At 33.4% G+C, this 18,664-nt stretch overlaps 1 pseudogene; it reads right to left on the reverse strand.

The window, feature by feature from the left end:
* Positions 1-18,664, reverse strand: part of LOC141574142 (centrosomal protein of 162 kDa-like) — a 123,616-nt pseudogene that overhangs the window by 21,161 nt on the left and 83,791 nt on the right.

The raw sequence follows: 18,664 nt of genomic DNA on the forward strand, positions 1-18,664 counted from the left end.
ATACATGAAATCTTCTACAAGCATATTATAGTTTGACTAAAGAATTAAAAAAAATAATAAAATAAAAATAAAATGCAAGCAGATGTTCAGAGTTGGCTAGTGATTTATCATTTCTATTGATCTTTTTTTCAAGAGTCTGGGTTGGTTTAGTTGACCAAACTAGTCAACTGGGAATTGCAAAGAAAGTTGAAAAGTTCCCATTTGCACCTATTTAAGGGATCAACCAAGAATATTTTTGTATTATACAACAAAAACAAAATATATAAACATATTGGAAGTCTGATGATATAAGAAAATAACAAATATATATAACTCCCAATTTTAACAGTAGTGGTCTGTTTTAATTGCTATCACTAATTTTTAAGTAAATTTCATAAATGTAAACATTTATATTTATACTGATAAAATATCATTTTTATCTGTAAAGAGAGTACTATCTAAGATTCCATTTGGAGATAAGGGTTCCACTGCTTTAAAAAAATAAAAGCCTGAAAAGGCATTTTCCTAAAGACCTTTACAACCATTCGTGAAGTCTGGATGGTCCTAGACATTGCAGAATTTGGGTATGTGAGTTATCTTTTTCCTATACAGAGAGAACTATGGAAAAGCCCAAAACCAAAGTCTCAATTCTCCTACACATGGCAAATTTAACTGAATACTCTGGGGGCACAGAAAATTAGTTAATATTCATCTACAGTGCTATACTTTGTACCAACAGCATTCATTCATTTTTTAAAAAGTATTTATTTAAAAACACACTTCACTGAGACTGCTAGCATTAAGTGTCACCATTAGCAAGTTCAGATTATTTACACAGAAAGAGGGAGAAAATATGAAATATAAAGTTTTATTGTTGATAGTTATTATATATATTATTATGTATTATATGTATTTCCCTAGAAAAGAAGTCAACTAGTCACAGACTCTTACATACTTAGAGAACAGCTAGTTTCTCACTTTCACCCGTCCCCATCATTTCATTATCAGTTACACCTGGCAGGGCCTTTGGCTTAGCTGTTGCTTTATCCTGCTCATCAAGGCTGACCTCGGCAACAGAGTCTAATGAGCCAAGCAGCACTACTGGAATAACACAGAAGAAAAACATATTAGGAATATAGAGAAGTCTGTAAGTTTACATTAATAAAATATTTACATCATATGTAATCTGTATGAAAGAAAGATAAATATTTACATATAAATACTACATAACCATACATCTAAGACAAGCATAATTTTCTTCTTATGCACAAGAGTAGGCTTACCTCAACATATATCTATGCTTATATACCGTTCTAAAGTACATTTATATGGGAAAGGCAAAGGGCCTGAAAAAATTAACAAAAAAGAACATTCCCCCCTTACTGATGTGTAAGTAGTCAATTGAAAACTGTATATATTTAAGATGCATAACTTGTTGTTATGCATTCTTATTGCTGTATAGTTTCTACTGTGTAAAAATACCAATGGTAAGACTAGCATTTACAAGCTCTACCTCTGAAGGGCTTTTGTATAAGACAGTCAAGTTTAATAATTGTTGTTATGTTATTTGGAAAAATCTGTACTCTTGATATGCTTGACAAATTTTTATTTCTCCCATTAAAGAAATTTTAAATTATAGCTGCTTAATTATTATCGACAGTTTTTAGGGTTTTGGCTTTCAAATATGGCCCTAATAGCTAAACTAGTGAATGCTGGAATAATACACCATTACTAATTTTCCTAAGTGAATTGTACTGTAGCATTAAGGAATCAAATAGCAAATAAGGGAAAGCATCTCTTTATAAAATTACTTCTGTTAGTAAATGAAAAAGAAATGAGAGAATTCAAAGGCTAATAACACTTTTCAACCTCCAATAAATTAATGAATGGAGGCATCAAATATCAATAGCTGCAAACATCATAAGAAGGAGACGAGACACTAGGTGACTCTTTATGAAATAACACACCACACTCTGACAGAGGATCAAATCAAGCCTAATCATGCCTCTGGATCCAGTTGCCAGTTTGAGGAAGTAAAAAGGCTAAACTGTGCCACCTGTATGCAATCAGTCAAATCCAGACTATGAAAAACAGGTCAAACAGGTATATTTCAAGGAAGGTATGAAAAATAAATCTGTAGACCAAAACAGACTTACAAGGAACAGCAACTCTCCTTGTAAATGGTCAAGATTAAACACTAGTACCTAGGGAGACATACTTGGGTAAGAGAATCATAAACAAAAGGAAGTGATTTCTGTAAAAGTAACTTAGAGGAAAGGACTTACTTAAAGGAAGGGAAGGGGCTATGATTGAGTCAGAGCACATGGAAAAGCTTCTGGGAGAGCTAGCAAATTTCTGTGTATTGGGCTTTGTGGTACTAATAAGAATGTATTATCCATCAATATAAAAAGAACTGATTAAAAAATGGGCAGAAGATCTGAATAGATATTTTTCCAAAGAAGATAAACAGATGTTTAACAGGCTCCTAAAAAGACATTCAACTTTGCTAATCATCAGAAAGATACAAATCAAAACCACAATGAGATACTACATCACACCTGTCAGAATGGCCTTCATCAAAATGTCTACAGATAACAAATGTTGGCAAGGATACAGAGAAAAGGGAACCCTAGTACATTGTTGATGGGAATGTAAACTGGTACAGCCACTATAAAACAGTATGGAAGTTCTTTAAAAAGCTAAAAATAGAATTACCACAGGACCCAGCAATGGAGGAGGAGGAGGCTAGTGTGTCTATCTATCTATATATGTGTCTATCTAATGGAACAGAAGGCTAGTGTGTCTTTCTGTCTGTCTATCTGTCTATCTACCTAATCGAGGAGGAGGAGGCTAGCATGTCTGTCTATCTAATGGAGGAGGAGGAGGCTAGTGTGTGTTGGTCTGTCTGCCTATCTGTCTATCTGTATGTCTATCGATCTAATGGAGGAGGAGGAGGAGGAGGCTAGTGTCTATCTGTCTTTCAGCCTATCTATGCATCAGTTTAGCTCTTAATAGAGGAGGAGGTTAGTGTGCCTAACTATCTATCTATCTAACTGAGGAGGAGGAACAGGCTAGTGTGTCTGTCTGTTTTATATCTATCTAATACAGAGGAGGCTAGTATGTCTGTCTATTTACCTAATTGAGGAGGAGGAGGAGGTAGCTAGTGTGTGTGTGATGTCTCTATCTATCTGAGGAGGAGGAGGAGGAGGCTCCTGTGTCTGTCTGTTTGTATGTGTGTCTGTCTCTATCTATCATCCATCTATCCTATCTATCTATCTACATAATTGAGGAGGAGGAGGCCAGTGTGTCTGTCTGTGTCTGTCTGTCTTTGTAACTGTCTAACAGAGAAAGAGGAGGAAGTTTGTCTGTCTAGCTATCTAATGGAGGAGGAGGAGCCTAGTGTGTTTCTCTGTCTTTCTGTGTATCTATATATTTATCTATCTAATAGAGGAGTAGGAGTCTGGTGTGATTGTCTATAGATGTCTCTATCTAATGGAGGAGGGTAGTGTATCTCTCTGTCTATCTGTCTATGTGTCTATCTATCTAATCGAGGAGGAGGCTAGTGTGTCTAGCTATCTATCTACGTATATGTCTATTTTCTAAGTCACCAAGTCGGAGTTAGTAGAAGAACTGAAACTAAAAATTTGTGGCTTATAACATAAATCTCTAAACAGACTATATAATTCCAAGAAACATTCAATCACCCTCAGAATATGTAACATCAAGAGCATGATTTTCTTACACTACTAATTCTGATGCATTTGTATTTATTAACACATTCTACAATTTCTAAGGCTTTGTTATTTCTTGAGACATAAGATATCATTTAGAAATCTGATAAACACCTTAAAATCCTGTTTTCCTAATTCCTCTTAAAAGAAGCTACAAAAAAGAAGAAAAAGAAAAGAGATATGATATATTCTCTCCCTGCAAAACATTTTCTACCTCTAATATCCAACTATTTGATTTTATTTTCTAACAGTCAAAAATTGGCTACAAGCATTTTATGAATGTAAAATGAAAAATAACAAATTCATATTTTAGTTTGGTTATGTTAATGTTTAATGCCTAAAACTTGAAATATTATATTGGGAAGAATTCCAGGTACACTATTCATTTATGTGTCCAATTTTGGAAAAGTTCATTAACTTCTATGATTTTCTGTTACTTCATCTAATGTATAAAATATCACATTACAGTTTTTAATAAATAAGTTAGTTGAGATATTATAAATGAAAATGCATAGCTCATTGTAAGTTCTCAATAGTATTTTCTTCTGTCTTTCATGTGGGTGGATTGTAAATTTCATTAGTAACTGTTAATGATGGTAGGCCAGTCTGTACTATTACATTAAAAGATTTTAATTTCAAGTGATGGTGACTTAATTCACAAAACACTCAGCATGATATTAGTGCCTGCAACCTTTTCTAGAACAAAGACTGTACTCAATTATCTGTAGACTTCAGTCAATGATACAAGAACCTAAAGATGTTAGCACATGTCCTGCCTTTTCTTTTTCTTTTTTTTAACTGCTGAAATCATTCCCAAGCTTTGCATTAAAAGGTGGGATATCAGAATACTGTATTATATGCTGTGAAAGTAGAATCAAAATAGTCAACTGATGCAATCATAATAGGCCTTACTATGTTTCTGTCCTCAGATACACCATGTGTTGGGCTTAGAAGATTAAAAAATATAGTGAGAAATAAAGGAGGCTTCCTCCATGATTAACTTGTCAGGCCTACATTTCCATAAATCACTAGTAATATATAATTTTATATAACATATAATGCACATATCATTATATAATAATTTATATAGCTATTACTTAATAAATGCCTGCTGTTAACTTAGGTTTTGTGTTAAGCACTTTATTTTCACTAAGTTTCATAAACCTCTAAACTACTCATGTGTAAGTACTACCATGCCCACTTACAAATGACAAAACTGATGTACACAAAATACAATTTTTTCCCAAATTTACATGAATAGTTAGTGACAACTCCTGGATCTGAAGAGAATCTATAACACCAGCTTTCAGCAGCCATTACAACACACTAGCAGCCAACTGTCCCCATCATAGGCAGGGACAGAATCATCACCATTCAGAGTGTATCATCTAACCAGAAAGTAAGTCAGAGAAGGAAATCAAACATCTTTATAAAACTTTCTTGAAAGCCAAAGAGAGCTGCTCTTCATTCACCACCCACTCTATTGGGACCTATCAATAGTCTCTAATTCAGTAAAGTATGTTTAAATATCTTATGAAAGGAGACACTTACTGAAGTCATATAACCAGTGCTTGTGCATCAAGAGGGCCTTGATGGAAAAAACAGTGAAGTCTCCAGGAGAATCACCACATATCCTGAACTGAGCCCTGATCTTCTCCTGCCCAAGTCATTGGTGAGGCAAGGAAATGCTGTGGAGAAGTGTCTGGCTCTTTAGAATTCCATGATTCAACACTGGAAACAAGATCTAAGTCCTCTATACATGAAAATATAAGGTTTGTTGTAATAAATATGTTAAAATTGGGAAAAGGACACAAGGAACTATATTCAATATCTTGTAGTAACCTAGAATGAAAAAGAATATGAAAGGGAATACATGTATGTATATGTATGACTGAGGCATTATGCTGTGCACCAGAGGCTGATGCAACACTGTAAACTGACTATGCACCAAAAAAAAAAAAAAAAGTGAAAAGAAATATCTCATTTTTACATCCTTAGAGGAAATTAATTAAACTTAATTTAATATTTTATAACAGCTCAATTTGGTGTGACTCATGGTTAGTAAGAAAGGCTATATTTAGTTCAAAAGCAGTGTCTACTAAAATTAAACTTTGTATGTGAATAAAACTTACAGAAAACTCATTTTTTTAGCTTTTTGATCAAAGAATCTCCTTATCTAAGAAATATGAAGTAGAAAAATACGAATTTTAGAATGCCTTCTGATTTCATACAAACAAGCCTGGCTCCTTATTTTTATTCAAATGGAGATTAATAACCTTACTACTCATGAATAATAACCACAGTGACATCATGACCAAGTTAAAAGGGCACTCAGATGTAGATAACATTTCCCTTTCTAAATGCCTTTTTCTTCATGATTGAATCAGAAACTTCATATTTCACAGATCAATTGCTATCCTTGTTTCTAGTGTGTATAAATGTGTTTCATCTCTTTTAATTTCATTTTCCAAAGAGTGAAAATTCCTAACCTCTAACCAGAAACCATAATAGAATTTTATTTATAAGAGGCAGTGAGAAGACCCATGAATATACATGGATACTATAAAACCAAATGGCTGAGAATTTTTTTTAATCATAAAGAATTAGTAGAGTTATTTTTAAGCCTCATAATTGAGGGCCCGGTTTAAATGCACTTACTATCATATCATCATAATAAAATAAAATTTAGAATACCCTAAAGTACAAAAGGGAAAGCATATGAAGCATTTTATAAATTCCTGCAAGTTCATACCCTTTTTGATGTACATATTCCCATTACATTTGATTTTTTAATCCCATTAACTCAAATATTGGTAGAAAAACAAATACAGATTTATAAATTATAATCTCATTTAGAATGCCAGCACTGCTTTGCAATCACTTATCTCTACTGTCTCTCTCTCTGGTATGCAAGAGAGGGCAGATTTCTACAGAATTCTTCCTTTGGGTTCAACATCACCATTTCTTTATGCTCTTTCCCTTGATTTTTTTTCTCAGTCTCTCTCATTGGATCTTCTTTATGCAGTTTTTAATGTTTCTTTCCTAGGATTCTGGAACTGGAACTCTTACCTATTCTATGCTCTTTGGAGTCAGGTTTGTGATTCAGCTAAGGCTTTTCAGGGTGAGAGCTCATGCTTGTATTAGTTTTCTATTGCCACTGTAACAAACTACCACAAACTTATTGGTATTAATAAATCATGCATTCATTATCTTACAGTTCTGGAGGTCTGAAGTCTGAAATCATCAGATACATGAGCTGACATCAAATTATCAGCAAGGATGCTTCCTTTTGAAGGCTGAGAGGAAAATCCAATCACCTTGCCTTTCTCAGCTTCCAGTGGCCTGTGTTCCTTGGCTTGTGCTCTTTCTCCACCTACAAAACACATCTTCCAATTTCTGCTTTCCTCATCACATCACCTCTTCTCCTTTTGTAGTCAAATCTCCCTCTGCCTCCCTTTTACCAGGACACTTGTGATCACAGGTAGGCTCATGAGGGTATTCCAGGGTATTTCCTCCCATCTCAGGATCTTTAATTTAATCTCATCTGCAGAGTCCTGTTTGCCCTATAAGGTATCACTCACAGGTTCCAGGATCCAGGATCTGGATATCTTGGGAGGTCATTATTCTGCCTACCACAATGTTCCAGCCCCCAACATAACTTTACACATACACACAGTCATTTTATACACACACACACACACACACACATATACATATACATACACACACAATGTATATATATATATACACACACACATCACATAACTTTCAATTGTATATGGCCCTGTCAAATTCCTACTCAACCTCAAAACCAGTGTAGTGTCCAGGGTGAGTAGGAATTTGGTTTGGCATTATCTCTTCTATGAGGTTTTTAATATCCTTCACTGCCTTCAAGATCATCCCTCTGAATTTCATACATAATTTTGTGAGGTGATTTGCTTGGTTGCAACTCTTGCTATATTTGAGACTCTTGTGTATTTTTATTTTTTGCAACCCTAGTGATTAGCACAATAAATAACCCAAGGTATAATGATACAGTAACACATAATAAAGTTTTGCATTGTGCACTACATAAAAATGTTAACTGATTTCTAGAATTCCTTGGGTAGTCACTTGGCACACAATGTTTACTCTAATTGATCCTATGTAATCAACTGAGTAATTAGCATTTATCATGTACTTACTATGTGTAGATATAGTGAAAAATTTTACTTCAAGTTTCAGTTTCTTTGAAGACAAGTGTAGACAACAAGCTGTGAAGAAGTAAAATGTAACTCTTTCAGATAAATTACTATAAAATATTTCCTAGTTTTAAAGTACTTTTTCTTCTCTATATTATGTATACATTCTAATTTATTCAAAAGGAAAGAATAAGCAGAAAATTATTTCAAATAATCAGATTAAACTTTTATTTTGTATGTGTTTATGTGGGTCACAGTTAATTTCTGTTCCCTATACATATGCTAGATACTTTTATTTAAAATATTCAAACTTTGGGGACTTAATGCTCTAGTGTTAAAATAAGTCTACAGTCAAGACTCTGCATTAAAATTATGTAGATTACATTTTGGACAATATAGTTTGTAAAAAAACCAAACAGTAAATATGATATTAGTAGTTACAATAAGGCAGAGTTTATAATATTTTAATCTCGATGCTGCCAATAACTAGTTTAACTTCAGGCAAATAACTTAACCTTTCAAAATATCCATTTTCTCATCTCTAAACTGGATAAATACTGGCATTTATTTACCTGATAAATTAGCTTATTGTAAGAAGTAAATAATGCAGTGCCTATAAGGCATTTAGGTCAATGTCTAGCTCCAATAAATTGTAGCTTATGAAATTTCTTCTAAATTGTGCCACAGGGCTGTGGCTAAATCATAGCTTTTCCAATTGCTAAACAATTTAATTTTATTTTAGACTAGAATTAGGATACACTTGACATCAATGAGATTCCCAAACTAATATATTGAAATCATGGGTCACAGTAGAAAGAGCTGGGGGTTATATGTCTCCCTGGATATCTCAAAAATGAGAAGAAGTAATAAGGACTTAAAGGTTGTCTTAGAGAGACATGAACTGTAGTTAACTTAGAGCAAGGCAGAAGGTAGTATGTTGTCTCTGAGGTTGCTTCCTCATATAATGAAAATAAGCTTAGTTTAGATCTTAGCAACTTTTCTGAAGTAGCAAAGCATCTTCATGGTGTCACTAGTTTGCCCCCAATTTAATTAATTGTCTCAAGTTCTTCCAACTTAAGATATATAAAGTCTGTATATATATTAAGTCTGAGGACCTAGTGTATAACATGGGGACTATAACTGACAACACTGTATTTAACTGAAATTTGCTAGAAGAGTAGAACTTAAAAGTTTCTCATTTTTAAAAAAGATAAAATGTGAGGTGGTGGTATTGTTAATTAACTATGGATTCCTTTCACAATACATAATAAGTATATAAAACCATCATGTTCCATGCTTTAAATAATACAATTTGATTTGTCAATTGTACCTCAGTAAAGCTGGAAAAAAATAAATTATCACTGAGAAAAAAGTTTGTATGTTATTTTCTTAAGACATGTTTTACAATTCTCTACTATTAAAGAAAAGGAATATCAAAAGTAGTTGAAAAGTTTTACTTTCTAAAACCCTTAATTACAAATTAATCACTTTTTCAATTCCCATTTTACTAGTGTTAGAAGTGTATTACTAAAGCACTTATAAAGACATTCTGTCTTAGGGCCACTGTAATTTTATTTACTCCATTTTTCACCATCACTTGAAAATCCTCAACATTGCATTAATGAGCCAAAAGAGCTGATGTACTACCAAGGAGGGATATTAATGAAAGAATGATTCTAACTCATTATACAAAAGTCTCCCTAATATTTGGTTTCTGGCATTACAGATTGTCTATTCACAGTATCATTTGTCAACTTGCTATGATTATGAAAAGACTGAGTAATATACCATAATTTCAAATTATGTCAGAGTTTTAAACCAAAACAAAAAAACTTTGGCTGTTTTCCACCAATATTTACCATCTCTTTCTATTCATGAATATTTTATTTATGAATGATGTTTGGATATAAAAGAAGCTGTATAATCACACAGATTTACATTTTATTTGCATATAATAACTGGTAAGAGTAACACAACACATTGGTGAAGTACATAAAAACTGCACTTATTCACTAGCCATGTTGAACCCTGCCAGGAGCCCTCTTTCTAACACATCTTTGTAACTAATAAACTGCCTTCAGGATAAAGCAGCTAGTACACAATGTCTGCGTCACTGAGAAGTGGCAAAACTCTCTTGTCTTAATGATTAAAAATGTTTCCTCACTTCTTCCTTGCTGGAAAAATCTAGATCCTCTTGAAGTGTTTGGTCACTTCATTTGGAAAGCAGATGAAATGAACACCTAGATGCTACTTTTGCATTGCTGTTGTTTAAGTTGCTATATAAACTGTTAGGGAATAAAAGTTGTTAGGGAACACTAATCCAAAACAATAACAACAACAAAACCTAAGATATAGTCCATAGATTTCTATTTTAAACTACACTCTATCAATACTTAAAAGGGAACCAACACAGATTACATAGTGAAAAAATAAATTAATGGGAGAAAATATTTTTTCAAATACTAATTGCTTCAAACTTTTATCTCAGTGGGAAAGAATGAAGTATTAATGAGCTTTTTAATCTCCGTAAGGGTAAACCAAATTTATGCAGAATAATCTCTGATCCCTAGCCACAGTTTACACTTTGTAATCTCAGCTGGTTGTCCAGAAGTCTCGGTGTGGGAGGTTGGATGCTTATTGTAAATTCATTACTAATAATGTAAAAATGACTTGAAGCTTTTCTACTCACAGCGGGTAAATCATATCATTTCATATACAAAAGAATAGGTTAAAAAAAGATGTTTGGTAAAATACAGCAATCAAGGTAACTGAAACTTTGCTTCTTGGTAAGCACAATAAAAGCAGTTACAACTTCAGATTAGTAGCCTGTTCAAAGCTATTTTACCCATAAAAGTAAATTTATTTTAAATTTGAAAAAAAGATCAAATTACTTGCAGTATAAATACTGAGTGACTATTGTGAACCTAACTGGGTAGTTTATAGCTCTACATGTGCAAACAAAATAGTTACATTTTAAATGCCATTTACAATGTCGATACATAATGATCCATGCTGATAATATGGACTTTCTTCATTGAATATAAGTAAAATTTCAAATGTATGTGGGGAAAAAAGTGAAAAGCAAGCAGATAACATGGGACAAATTAATGAACACTTTATTAATTTCAATATTCTCTTTTAACCTTAAAATAAGCAGATACTTTGGGTTTTCTATTGGCATTGCACCAAACTTTCATTTTAAATTATGAGCCTTATTTTTAATATAATAATCTATGTTCTTTTTTGGCATATAAAGGTTTTCATCTCAACTGAACAGCTTCTTTTATTTACTCTATAAGAATGTACTCACAAATTAAATTAGGAAGCTTTATGGCTTCTAACTTTTACCCATACTGGATAAAGCCAAAGTCCTGATAAGCAAATATGGGACTGTAATTTGGTCCCTCGATATTCACACCTAGAAACATACTGAAAGTTACACTGCTTGCCCCCAAATATTCAGCTATGTGGAGGCAAAATGCAATCCAACATCTGATCACAGTGAAAACTTGCTCTCTTTCCCAGAAACCTCTCTGCTTCTTGTGTTTTTAATGGGATATTCCTGTCCCTGTAACTCCAGTAGTGTAGCAGTTATCAGTGTGAGTACTTTCTGAGATATAAAGACCTTGATATGATCCCAGCTGTACCATTTACCTGCTGCATTACTTTACAGAACTTATTTCCCTCAGTTTCCTCACTAGTAAAACAGTAATAATGACTGCCTCTCAGATTGTTGGGAAGATTAAAATTGCATAGTGCCGGTATTCAGCACAATGGCTATCACATATTATAAACACAATAATGCTAGCTGTAACTAGTCTCATTTATGTGTCTTTGGCAAATCATTCTACCTCACACTAGACTTTGATGTCCTCATTAATAAACTAAATTAGTGAAATGTTCTCTTCCATAAGTCTTTTATTTTTCTGTAAAAATAATGGCAATAATGTTATTATAATCAAGTAAATTAAAATTTGGTAAGTTTTTATTAAACTGCATTGAGTGCAAAACAATCTGTCTTATATAGGACAGAATCTTACATTACAAACTGAACTTGGACTTTGAACAGAACACTGGAACAGAAATTGGCTTAGCTATTTTTGTAAGTATTATATAATACATTCCATAAGAGAAATAATCATACCCTAATATGTAATTATGTTATCTGAAGTTAATGTGTAGTTAATAGAGATGACAGGAACCAGAGACATGGAGGCCCTATTCAAAACCTAAAGACAGCAAACATTTGATGGAAAAACAACATACAACATAGAATACTATAACTATCATTAGATGGTGTATTAATTACTTGGCATAAAAAGGCTCTGTCTTGTGATCCTTGCTCCAGCCAGATTGTAAGGATGCTTTTCTGGAAGGTACTGGAGAAGCTCCTACCTTAAGATCTTTGCACATGCAGTTCTCTACCTAAACATATCTCAATCCCTCATTTCCTTCATGTCTTTGATGAAAATAAAGCTCTGAAGGTCCTTCTCTGCTCATTTTATTTAAAATGTAAACTCCTTCCCCAGCTGAGGCAATCCTTACTCCCTTTCCTCCTTCAACACCTTCACCTCTTTTAAATCTTTTTAAAAATTGATAGCATTTATCACTACTTAACACATCACATGTTTTTATTATTTATTTTGTTTATTGCCTATTTCCTTCCATTAGAATGTAATTTTTAAAGAAATTTTTAATTGCTTTTTATTTCCACTTTTATAAAGCAGTACTTAAAACAACACCTAGCATATAATAGATATTCAGTAAAGATGTTGCAGGAGTAAATTAAGTACCTCTGAAATTTTACAAAACAAGAAAATTGATAGAAACACAATCTCTAAGCAGCAGTACTAGATGGCTATCATTCAAACAGGGAAGAGAAATACACTTTCCACTTTAAATATTCTTTTTATAACTTTTGAATGAACACATTAATTGTATGCATTCACATTTAAATATAAATATTTTAGATAGAAAGGATGTTTCTTAGAGACTGTAAATATTGAATATGATGGAGAGAAGTGAGTTGGCTGACCACAGATTACACAAACCACAATCTCCCATCTGCTTCTTTAGATGACCACTAGATTTTTCTGAATGTTTATTATAAAATAAATTTATTTCATTTATTTTTATGATTTCTATCTTTTGTAAGTGGCTGTTTCTCAAACAGTAAGCATAAATGAAACTGTTTACTCTTTTGGGTCTTTAAAAAAAAATACTTACTGTGCAATTTCATCTACATGGTTTTGCAGACCTTTTTTTGATGTAAAAAGGTTCAGTTGTTATTCCCCAAGTGAGTTGGGAAAATGAGCTTCTGTTCACACCTAAATTTTTTAAACTAAAGTAAGTTCTCCCTCATACTAAGAAAACATCTCTTTCAATTATATCCAGGCCACCAGATACAAGAAATATCTAGTTCATGTCAAATGTATCAAAAGTATTGCAGTGGGAAATCAGTCTTTTCCTAAATCCCTCTGAAGTGTCACTTCAATACAGTTGCTACTAGTCACATGCAGCTTTTAAATTAAAATAAATTAAAATATTCAAGTCTCAGTTGCACTAGCCACATTCCAAGTACTCAGCAGCCAAATGTAGATAATGACCACCATTGAGGACAGCACAGATAAAAAATATTTTAATATTTTCATCACTTACAGCACTGCAAGAATGGATTTGTCCTGTCCTACCTGAGGCTAAGGCAAAAAAGACTGCATAAATCTAGAGATTATAAGTACATCAAACACATATGGTAATGGCTTTTTCATGGTAAGAAGTATTCCTTTAAAACATCCCCTGAACATTCTTTGGTCAAATAGAGGACAACAGCATCCAGGAATGTGTTTGTTCATATTATACTTACTAGGTTTTCAATAAACGTACGTTGAAAAAGTAGCTAATCATTACTTCATGGCTGCTTATCATGTGCAAAACACTATTTGAGACCTTTGCAAGAATATTATTATATATATTATATCATTATACATAGTCTATTATTATATATATGTACAGAAATAAATTCTATCAGAAATTAATATTATATAGCAGTCATTTCTGTTCTCTGTTTTTAAGCCATCACTTGAGAAAGCTGTTGAATCAGAATTATATGGCTCAATATCATTGCATAATTATTTACAATGAAAGAATTCTATATGTAGATTATAATTCAGGGCACACAAATGTTAGTAAACTAGAAGTTTTCTGGTCATACCAGATCCTTTGACTTCTTCATATGTAAGAGTCTTCTTAAAAGGCTCCAGTACTACTCCCTCTCAGATTTTTCACTCCTATTCCTCCTTTAGAGTTTAGATCAACTGTCATCCTCTCATAAAGCAAACACTTCCCCCCCTTGTAGGCTCAATGAGGCCCCATGTAACATTCTTTCATAGTACTGTTGACACAGCCTCATATTTAAGTTTGTACTCAAATATTTAATTTCCTTACTTGATTAAAAGCCAATCCTTTCCACTAAAGAATGAGCTTTATCAAGGCTGGGACTATGGCTATTTTTATTCACCTGCATCTCTGACACTTGTACATGGTGTATGACCAGTTAATTTAAAAAATAAATTAATGCTACCCACGCTTCTTCATGAGTCATCTCCTTCCAAACTTCTGGCTTACTGAAATTCACTTAAGTGTGATAATAATTTAAGTGGGTGGGAGGGAAAAGAGACCACTTCTTTTGGATCAATGCCTTAAATGCTTCTCTTCCTCACAGCAGATTTTGATCTCCTTCTGTTTAAAGATTAACACCACACTGTCAACATGGTATAGTGGAAAGTATAAAAACATAGGCATGAGAACACTTCTGTTCTCCCTTATGTTACTTACCCACTGCATGACCCCAGGAATTGAGCTTCTTTTTCCTAATCTGTGAAATAGGAATAGAACTACCAGTCTCAGTTTACTCAGATGTACCCAGTTTTGTGAGGGTCATATGATACAAATTGTGTAAAAACATTTTTTGAAATCCAAATTATTATGCAAAACGTGGGAAGGTACTTAAGCTTTTGAGTGGTGTGGTTCTTATGTTTTCCTCACTGCCAAATTTAATTTTTTCCACTTTAACTAGATTTCTTTTCTTCTGCCTGCAAACACTGAGAGTGTTTCCCCCTCCTTTCCTGCTGTATTTGATTCTCCATCTGTCTACCATCCCATTTTTGTTCTCCCTTTTACTGCCAATTCACCACATTTTTTCTTATCAGGTAACTTACCTGTAAAGCCCTGCAGTCTGGTCTCTTTCTCTATCACTTTACAAAACTGTTCTCAAATGGATGCTCCATGCCATAGCCTATGGCCATTTCACCATGTTGGTTCCACCTAAACCCTAACTCATGCTTTCAGCAGTTTCTTCCAATTGGAACACACTCAAAAACAGTGGTTATATACAGCTAGTCTACATTCCTATTTCAGTATTACTTTGGAAGAGTTTCTAAATTCCTATTTAAAATCCACATAAAAATAACTGGACAGTTCTCTCCTGTATAAAATGAAACATATGTTTGTTTGACAACAAATTATCAAGTAAATAACCATTTCAGTTAAGATATCTTTTGAGTCACAAGAATGATGTAAGTAAATCGCTGGTTTTGTTTGCTAGCAAAAAGGTCATTATCATCACCACTAACAACAACAGAAACTGACCAAGTTGTAATTCTTAAAAATCAAGATAAAATCAGCATCAACTCGTCCTTCCCAGAGCAAACTTCCTCTCCCATAGATGTGGTTCAAATGTAAAGTGATGCATACTCAACTGATAAATGTGTACATGCAAAATATATAAATACTTTTCCCTTAGAAGTGGAATGTGTGCAGGTGTGTGTGCATGAGGGGGTAACTGTACCTCTATCTTTGTGGTCTTTAAGTAGGTCAGTCACTGGTTAAAAAAATACTTACTGGCCTTCTGCTCCACATCAGTCTCTATTCAAAATGTTTATATCTGCTACTGAACTAAAACATATGAAGTCACCTCAGTAGCACTTATGTGTTTGGATAGACAATAAATAAGTAAATATATAGAATTTAAACCCAAATATTTACATAAAAATTATCATAATTGCTATGAGCAGATGTAATGATAGAAAACATCATGGGATAGGGACTTAAGAGTCACATGAGTGGGAAAGCAGTGATGAGGCTGTTTGAGTAGACCAGCTGCAAGGTGAGGATGGTATGGTGCAGAATGATGGCAGAAAAGGTGGAGACTGACTGACCTAATTGTGATATAGTTCAGAAGCGAAAACAATGGATTTCCAGTAGGACTAAAATATGGGGTAGAGGAAAAATAAGAATTAAGGATGATTTGTGGTTTCTGATTTGAATTTCTGTGTGGCAGGGACCCCCAAATATTAAGATGAACGGGCACAGGTATGGATTGGAGATTAGTAAAATTTCTCTTTTAAATATTTTAAGATGACTAAAATAATCAATTGGAAAATCTCACAGATTAGTTAAATACATGATTTTAGAGCAAGGGTTGGCAAACTTTTTTTTTATAAAGGGACAGCAAGTAGATAATTCTGGCTCTCTATTGCAACTGCTCAACACTGCTCTTGTAGCAATAAAAGGAGCCATAGAAGATACTTAAACAAATGGACATGCCTGAATTCCAATAAAATTTTATCTTTGGACACTTGTCGACTTAAAGAAAAATGTACAACCAGAGAGGTATGAATTTAAGTTTTATACAGGGATCTTATGAAGTAAGGACTATAGCTCAGGAAACAGCTGCTTAGTAGCTCTGAGGAAACTGCTCTAAAGAGGTGGAGAGAAGCCAATTTATATATGATTTTTGGCTGAGAAATACTTGGTAAAAGATTACTGCTATTCACAAAGAACAGTTATCTCAGGTTAATGACTTTAGCACTTTTCTATGTATGAGAAGATGCAAGAATGTGGGGCCATTAAAATTCTTTCTGAAATATACATCTGTCTAAGGGACCTGCTTATTCAAAAGCACAGGTGCCTCACCCTGTTTTTCATCCTGAATTCCTCTCAGGTTGCACTGTGGGTGGGCAAATGGAGTGGCTGATGATTTAACCTTTGAATAACTAGGTGGTGAGCAACACTTTGCTTCTTTTTTGTTTACATATTGTAACTTGAATTTATATAATTTTATGTCATGAAATATTATTCATATTTAGATTTTTTTCTAACCATTTAAACATATAAAAACCACCTCACATCTGGGCAAAAACATACTTTCGGTTGTATTTGACCTATGGGCTATAGTTTTCCAACTCATCTTTTAGGCAGAGAATAGTTCCAGTCTGAAGAAAGCAGATAGTAATTAAAATCATAAAAATAAATGAAACTGCATAAGAAGTGTAGGATAATATAAAAGATGATTCAGATATAAGGCCTGGGAAACTCTAAGAGTTAAAGATTATATAGGAGATAGTGTGAGGATTGCTGAAAAGGAGCATGTTAAGCAGTAGAAAGAAACCAAAGAGAATATGGTACCATGATATTGAGAAAGAAAAAGGCAATGTTGATAGCCATCAGATGGAAGCTGGCCTGGCACAGAGCTAGGCCATGGTGTTTTCCAGTTGAAAATGAACAACTTCACCAGCTTGAGATGAGGTCACTATGTAACCATGATGCCATGAAATGAAAACAAGAGGACTCTTTGACTGCAGACAAATACAAGAACACTATGAAAACTACAAGTATTTCCAAACTTCCCAACTCCCAACTAATGAGTGACAGCTGCTCCTTCACAATTATAGCTTTAGTCTCACCATGTTCTTTCTACCTATAAAGTAAAAATTAAGATGCACAGCTATAGAATCTAGTTGCTTCCTCAAAGCACTCAGTCTAGAACAGATTCTGTTCCTTGAACCTTCCTCCAAATCACATAATACAAGCCCAAAACCTATAACAAGATCTTCTTGGCACACTCTAATTAAGATGCCTCACAGTTTCCTATGGAATATAGTCTCCCTCCTGCAGCAGGTATCCAAAAGTCCAATTTGTTCAACTACAAGTTGTCTTTGTCTGGTGGACCTCAACAAAGAGAATGTCTCAAAAAAGGACTTCTACCTTATCAAATGCTGATAGAAGTGAAATAAGAGGGGACAGAAAAGTGATTAGTGGATTTGTTTACATGAAAATAGCTGGTGTGTTTAACAACAACAAAAACAGTCCATTTGAGTGGTTGAAGCAAATGTCAGACTGTAAAGGGATCTTGTATAAACGCTGCATACAAAAATGAAAACAGCATTCACAGACAAGTCTGCAAGTACGTGAATTTGATGTGAAGAGCAAAAATGGATTCATTTCACCAGTGACTATTCTTATCTGTTCTAATTGTAGTCTGTTACTTAATTTCTATTCCTAAAATTCTTTATAGGTGTTGCTTAGCATGCACTGAATTAAAGATCTGAGTGAAATCTCTTTTGATGATGAGATTTCAAGTATTTCTATCCTAAGAATGGCACAAAGTAACTAGAATGATTTTAAGTGGGAAATATTTCAGCAATTATACATTTCACGGGGAAATATTTCTGCAATATCAAAAGATTTTCATGGGGAAAAAATAAATGTAGTTAATTATTTTTCAATTAGTCTAAAATATTTTCATGGGAAAAACAATACATGGGTAAAATAATTCATTTATCTGGAAGTCCCAGATAACAATCACAACAGTGTAATATATATTATTCACATAATCAAAATATCAACATAGTTGTTTTTCATGTAAAAAGTAAATTCTAGTCTTAGGAATCTGAATTTATTAAAAATAATTTTGCTTCTTTGGCTTTTTTTTGA

The sequence above is a fragment of the Camelus bactrianus genome, chromosome 20, assembly GCF_048773025.1.
Source record: "Camelus bactrianus isolate YW-2024 breed Bactrian camel chromosome 20, ASM4877302v1, whole genome shotgun sequence".
In the NCBI taxonomy this organism is placed as follows: Eukaryota; Metazoa; Chordata; class Mammalia; order Artiodactyla; family Camelidae; genus Camelus; species Camelus bactrianus.